Raw genomic sequence first — 6138 nt, 5'->3', positions numbered from 1 at the left:
TAATGTGCAACAGCATTGTAAACCTTGAAAAGGTCTACAAAAAAGTCCGCGATGGTATATGTCTACCTCTCAGGGATAACCCACAATAACCATTTTTTATCCGTTTCCAAATCCAAACCACGAACGGACATTGTTTGCCCTTAGGACTCATAGTCATTGAAAATGCCAATCTAATCGGAAATTGCACACGTTGAAAATGATTTGGCACATCTGTAGGTATAATAGGAATTCGTGGTATCAATATATTTTGACATTTTTCAATGTCTCATCGCGTGCTGTTGCACAGCCGTAGTGAATTCAAATTACGGAGCGATGCAACCTTCAGTTGTAAATTATGCAGTGGCATGTCTGACAAATACAATGTGTTCAAGAACTATCTTGGGTAATACACAGCTTCGGTGGCATCGCAAACTGTATCTACACTCGATGGATAAACAATAATAGTGACCAAAAACCATGTAAGGAGTGAGAGAAGCCTCATTGTGTGAGGAAGACAGGAGACCGACTTCGTTCCCAATTCTACTATGTGCTGTTTACTGGGTGACACCGGTAGAAGCCAGGTGGAAATAATTATGATCAATTCACTAAATTGGTTATTGAAAAATGAGGGTTGGTGATGAGAAGGATGAAAGATGGGGATTATATGTATTTTTCAATATCACACATCATAAAAAGATAAACAAAACATGTTTTACATATTTATTATTGTTTGGGGTTGTGCACCCTTTGCACTTAACGGTATGGAAAATAGATTGGAAACTATTATCAGACCTACTAAGTATACCTATTGAATTTTAATAAAAATTGGTGAAGCCGTTTCCGAGAAGTATGCCAACTAACACTGTGATACAAGAATTTTATATATAAGATATATTGAATTCTTATCTGTATTTGTACTCAATCTTGAAGAAATAAAATTTCGATTATGATGAAAAATACAAAATATTGTTAAATATTTGAATATGGACTGGAGTCATTCATGGAGGGATTGCTGAATGTACCGCCATACGGACGAGCTGTAACAAAAATGAAATGGATTTTTAAACGACAACTTTGTGAGACGTATATTCCAATATACCATGTTAATCATGTATAATGATTATAAGTTATAGATTTATTGAATATCGTGTGTGTTCACTAACCATTTTTCAAGTTATGATAAAAAACAAAACAATTCGCTTTTCATCTTATGTACTAACCAATTATACGAAAATATTTGTTAAATACTTGTAGAAATTTCTTGGTTTCAATTTTTCTACAACTTCAATAAGAAAAACATTTTTTCAAATTCATGTTGCTTTCCTCCGCACCTAGCCAAAATGGCATTACTAATTCTAATAAACGTTCATGTGATGCTGTATCAGTTGGAAATTTGAATCACATTTTTTTTTATGTGGAAATAATTCAAAAACACATAGGTGCCTCTCACAGAGTTAATTTCACTTAACACACAATTTTCCGTCGATATCGTAAGTTTACTATCACTAGAAAAAAAGAAATTTACGATGCCATAATTGAATTTACGGAGAAATGTAGATTGAAAATATAGTATACCCATTTCAAATTTCTGTGGCAAATAGAATACATTCTAATACCAACCCTTCCTCTCTTCCTCATCGTCATCATGTTAGTGAAGAATAGAAGCAAGCAATTGTTTGTCTTTTGAATTTCCAAATATCGCTATTTGAAAATGACAGAGAAACATTCAATGTTCTTTTGTTAATTCACCACTTATTCTGATACCATAATCAGTTATATTTTCATTCTGAAAAAATCATTGTTAAAATAATCTTAACAATAATTTTATTTATTTTCGAAACTGATATCTTGATATCAATATGATTTCTTATTGAAAATCGAAGAAGAAATGGCAATTACTGATGTGATTTTGGCTTCGAATGAAAAAAACGTCGTATCGAAAGTAAAGTCTTGTTAAATTTAATAAAAATGTTGAGGAGGTGAGAAAGTCTCGAAAAAATTTTCGTCATTTCATTGAAGAGAACTGAATTATATTCACTGAAAGATTTTTGTGTTGAGGTGTCAACGAATTACCAAACTGTCGAGGAGTAAACTGTCGGCACGTACTCATCCTGAGGCTGAAAAACCATCTGGTTTCCAAGAGACGAAGACTTCAAAGAAACTTGGAAAAAACTGGACTTACAAAATGAAGACGAAGTTTGTTTTGTCAGTAGGGTATAAGAAACTAGCTGACCTATCAGTGAAATATGTCTTCACCTTGCCATCTGATTCAACTCATCTCTCGACCCTGGGGTGTCAGGTGAAAGAGTCACTAATGACTCTCGATCTCCTCTCGTGAAGTCACGGTGTTTTAAAACATGCCAAAGATTCTTCATATTTCTTTAAAAAAATCAGGGACAAATTGATCGAAGTTGCTTTTCTACAGCAACCTCGAATACAAACAAAGTAAATGAAGCAATATTCCTGAGGAAATGATAATATGTTCAACCTAATCGTCAGAAAACTTATCAATTACTTCATTACCACAGGCTTCTGCAACCGAAATTTGATAGCTGTATCAGTTATCTCACCAGTCTGGAAGAGTATGAGACGAACAATATCGCCTTTTCTGCTTTTCTCGCGGGATATTACGATACTGTACCTCCTCTTGCTAGGCACCGACTGATCGACAATAGCAAAAGGAACAAATTTAAAATGATAGTGGCATGTGACTCCAACTCACAATATACATCATGGGATAGCACGAAAATAAACCGCAGAAGTGAGTTATCCTTTCCTAATATATACTAGGAAAGGGCTATCTGCGATTGATTCTAAACCAACTTTACTATTAATAGGCAAGATATAGTATATTTAACCATTATGCAGTCGTACGACTTTCCTCTAGCAAGTTTTGTCGTGGTTCGTTGGTGAAAACGCGTTGAGAAGCGTATTGCTGTTCCGATGTGAGGGAGCAATGATTGTTTTGGATTTAATTCGATTCAGTTTTCATCTTCACTCACTTTTTGAATAGAAACCCATTTTATATTTTTTTGTACTCTACATACATCGAAAATCTCAAAAATCATCATAACCAAGTTGAATGGCTCCTCGCACTATCGAATGTTCACACCAATGACATTAATGTCTATATCGAATCATAATAATTATGCATTACTGGCATAGGCAAATAAATGTTGGCTAAGACGCTCTATAACGTCGGCCCAGCTGCGGCAAAGCATAATCGGCGAACAATCGACTGGGCGGTTCCGACCAACATTCTGCCGATACTAAATATTGTCGAAGGAGCTAGTTTGCCAGCTCCGAGTATCGGCAGGGACTGAAACGACCAGATCGTAAGTGTACTGGGTACGGTCACGTTGGTACCTGCATTTATATTCAAGAACAAAATAAGAAGTTTCATTTTCATTCACTAGCAGATGATCCTAATTTTATCAATTAAGGAAGAACAATATATGTCTGAACCAAAACAAAGATAACGACTAAATTAATATGATAGCAGTGTAGTTACTGTTGTGTCGGTTTCTTTAAAGAATCAACTGAACGCTTTTGATTCTTCAAGAACTGTGGAGTCAATTATTATCAAGACAGCTCTCCTGCAGACATTTTTGAATATGAAAATAATTAAGTCAACTTCAAACAGAATAAAGCTGATTATGAAACGTATCACCACAACTCGAGTTTTTATATGTCTAATATTTCAAAAACCATATTGATTTTTTTTTAAGAAATAGAGTTCATTTTCTGCACCATGATTCGTTTATAATGTATTACTATTGATATTACTATTTGTATTACACTTTTTTGTGTAATTGATGACTTGTTTATTTTGTAGAAACTCATGATCACTTTAGTGAATATTACTGGAGTTTTTTCTCAACACCAAATCGTTATTTTTAACACCTCGACACGTGTTTCGATCACCAAGTGATCATCTTCAAAGAGGAAGATTAAAACTAGTTTTAATCTTCAAAGAGGAAGATTAAAACTTGTTTTACTCACTTGGTGATCGAAACACGTGTCGAAGTGTTGAAAATAACGATTTGGTGTTGGGAAAAAACTCTAGTAATATTCATTACTACACCAAAGGTTCTAAACAGTGCATCGTAATCACTTTAGTGAAATGAATAAAAATACTTTTGTCTAATTTCCACTAGGTAACTAGTTAACATTTCATCAAAGTGATCGCAATAACACTTAGATTGTCGATCATTCCAAAGACAACATCTTCAATGGCAGATTGAAAGAATGATAAATCAATCACGTACACGTCTCAGAAGGATCCATTTCCATTTCTTCCACTAGGCTTCTTCCCGACTTAGTTCGTATATAATATCTTACGCACCATGGTATGGACAAAACAAAGACCACTCCAGCGAGTCCCCCAAATATTATTGGCAACCTGTTTGATTTGTAAAATGAGTAATCGTTATCGGTCTGATCTCTATAACATTTGTTACCATTGACATTGGAGGAGTTGAAATTTTCTCCATTGGCAACTTCTATGTTCGAAAGTATTGTTTTTTCAATAAGTTGAGAGAGAAATTCACAAGAAAATCTGTTATTATCCAGCCATACGTTCTTCAAGTGTTTATCTGGTTTGATCAAGGCATTCAAATTCAATGTGATCAGTTGATTATGATCGATATAAAGTTGAGAAAGGTCATACAAATTGTGCAAATTGGTTCTTCTATGGTCTTGATATTATTATGTGAGAGAATCAGGGTTTGCAAATGTCCCAATGTGTCAAATGTACCGGTTGGTATTACTGTCAATTTGTTATAGGAAAGATCTAGATGACAAAGACTGAGCAAATCGGAGAAATATCCAGTAGGTAGAGAACTAATATCATTCTATTCAAATATAATTTCGCTAAATTGTTGAAGTTCTTCAATGGTAGCGGCTCTAGGTTCTGAATTGAATTTTTTGTTAGAATCAATGTCGATATCGTCAACATTTTGTTCCTACTTCCTGTGAACTTTTTTACGTTATTATTTCCCAAAATGAGAGTTTTCAATTCATCGGGAGTTTGCGATAAGTCAAAGGAAGATAAATTATTTTGAGAAAAGTCAAGCACGGTAAGTTTTGTCATTGAACTGAAGCCTTCCGAGAATGTCAAGTGGTTCAGTGATATATTGAGTAGCGTTATGCTAGAATTGAGAAAAGAATCGGCCTCGATGACGCTAATTGAGTTATTGGACAGGTCTAGTTTTTTTAATTTCTTCAAGTAATCGAAGATACCAATAGAGATTCTATTGATATTATTGTTAGATAAAAACAAATTGGTCAAGTTAGGCATTTTGCTGAAAGCATGTTGCTCTATTACATTTATGCCAATATCTGAGAAAACTGCAACTGAGAAATTGATGAGCTTGGTGAAGCTCAAATCTGATTTAAATACCGGTACAGCAGATTCATTGATAGTTATACTCTTTGTATAATTCCATTTGAGTTCATTGTAAGTTGGTTCGATAGATACATTTCGAAATGTAAAATTGGTGCAAGTAACTGAAAATCTGTTGGGCAAGTACTGAGATTCACAAGATCCTTGGACAACGAAGGGTGTTATAGAGAAAACCAGAATCTGAAATAGCAGTTGCCTGAAACAAAAAATCATTTTAATATGAATTATATACATATGCAATGATGGAAATGTTATATTCTTGTGAAACAACTGATTTATCTAAGCATGCAACATTTTTCATCTTCAAAGAGAATATGAATATGATTCAGTGTGTTTGAAATACTCAAATATCAGTACATGAGTATCTTTGTTAACTAAGTAATTTCTATTAGAAAAAAAACTTGTTTACTACGTTAACCAGTAAATAGTTAACATTACCATGTACTTGGTACATGTCTATATAATATATTTTATACTGTTTTCGTATCATCTAGTCTTTTTATGACTAATAATTCACTGCTTAGCATAAACATAGCAAAAGTAACCTGGCATAGCTGGCCCTGTTATTATGGTCCGACTTTGTGCTTCACAAACACAATATATAAAAGTTAATCTAACTCAGCTGATAACACAACATTCATCGATTTTACGGTTGTACGAAGTTAACAGGGCTTTAACGTGGCTTTACCTATATGTAAAGGCAAGCTTATATAGACATCAGAACCCCACTTATGTTTTAGTAAACGGACTTGAGA

The 6138-nt window shown here is 34.0% G+C and overlaps 1 non-coding gene across 1 annotated transcript; it reads right to left on the bottom strand.

Annotated features, from left to right (window-relative positions):
• Window positions 1-685: 685 nt before the first annotated feature.
• On the bottom strand, window positions 686-4775 carry LOC111517941 (uncharacterized). The gene is made up of 2 exons (XR_012464117.1): window positions 4248-4775; window positions 686-1016 (listed from the first exon to the last, which is right to left on the bottom strand). It is a non-coding gene; the product is annotated as an uncharacterized protein (transcript).
• Window positions 4776-6138: the final 1363 nt, after the last annotated feature.

This window comes from Leptinotarsa decemlineata, unplaced genomic scaffold (genome assembly GCF_025532065.1).
Source record: "Leptinotarsa decemlineata unplaced genomic scaffold, Ldec_3_MD MMD2_P_RNA_scaffold_5, whole genome shotgun sequence".
In the NCBI taxonomy this organism is placed as follows: Eukaryota; Metazoa; Arthropoda; class Insecta; order Coleoptera; family Chrysomelidae; genus Leptinotarsa; species Leptinotarsa decemlineata.
The sequence above is the reverse complement of the archived record's forward strand: the minus strand, read 5'-3'. Positions and strand labels throughout refer to the sequence as shown.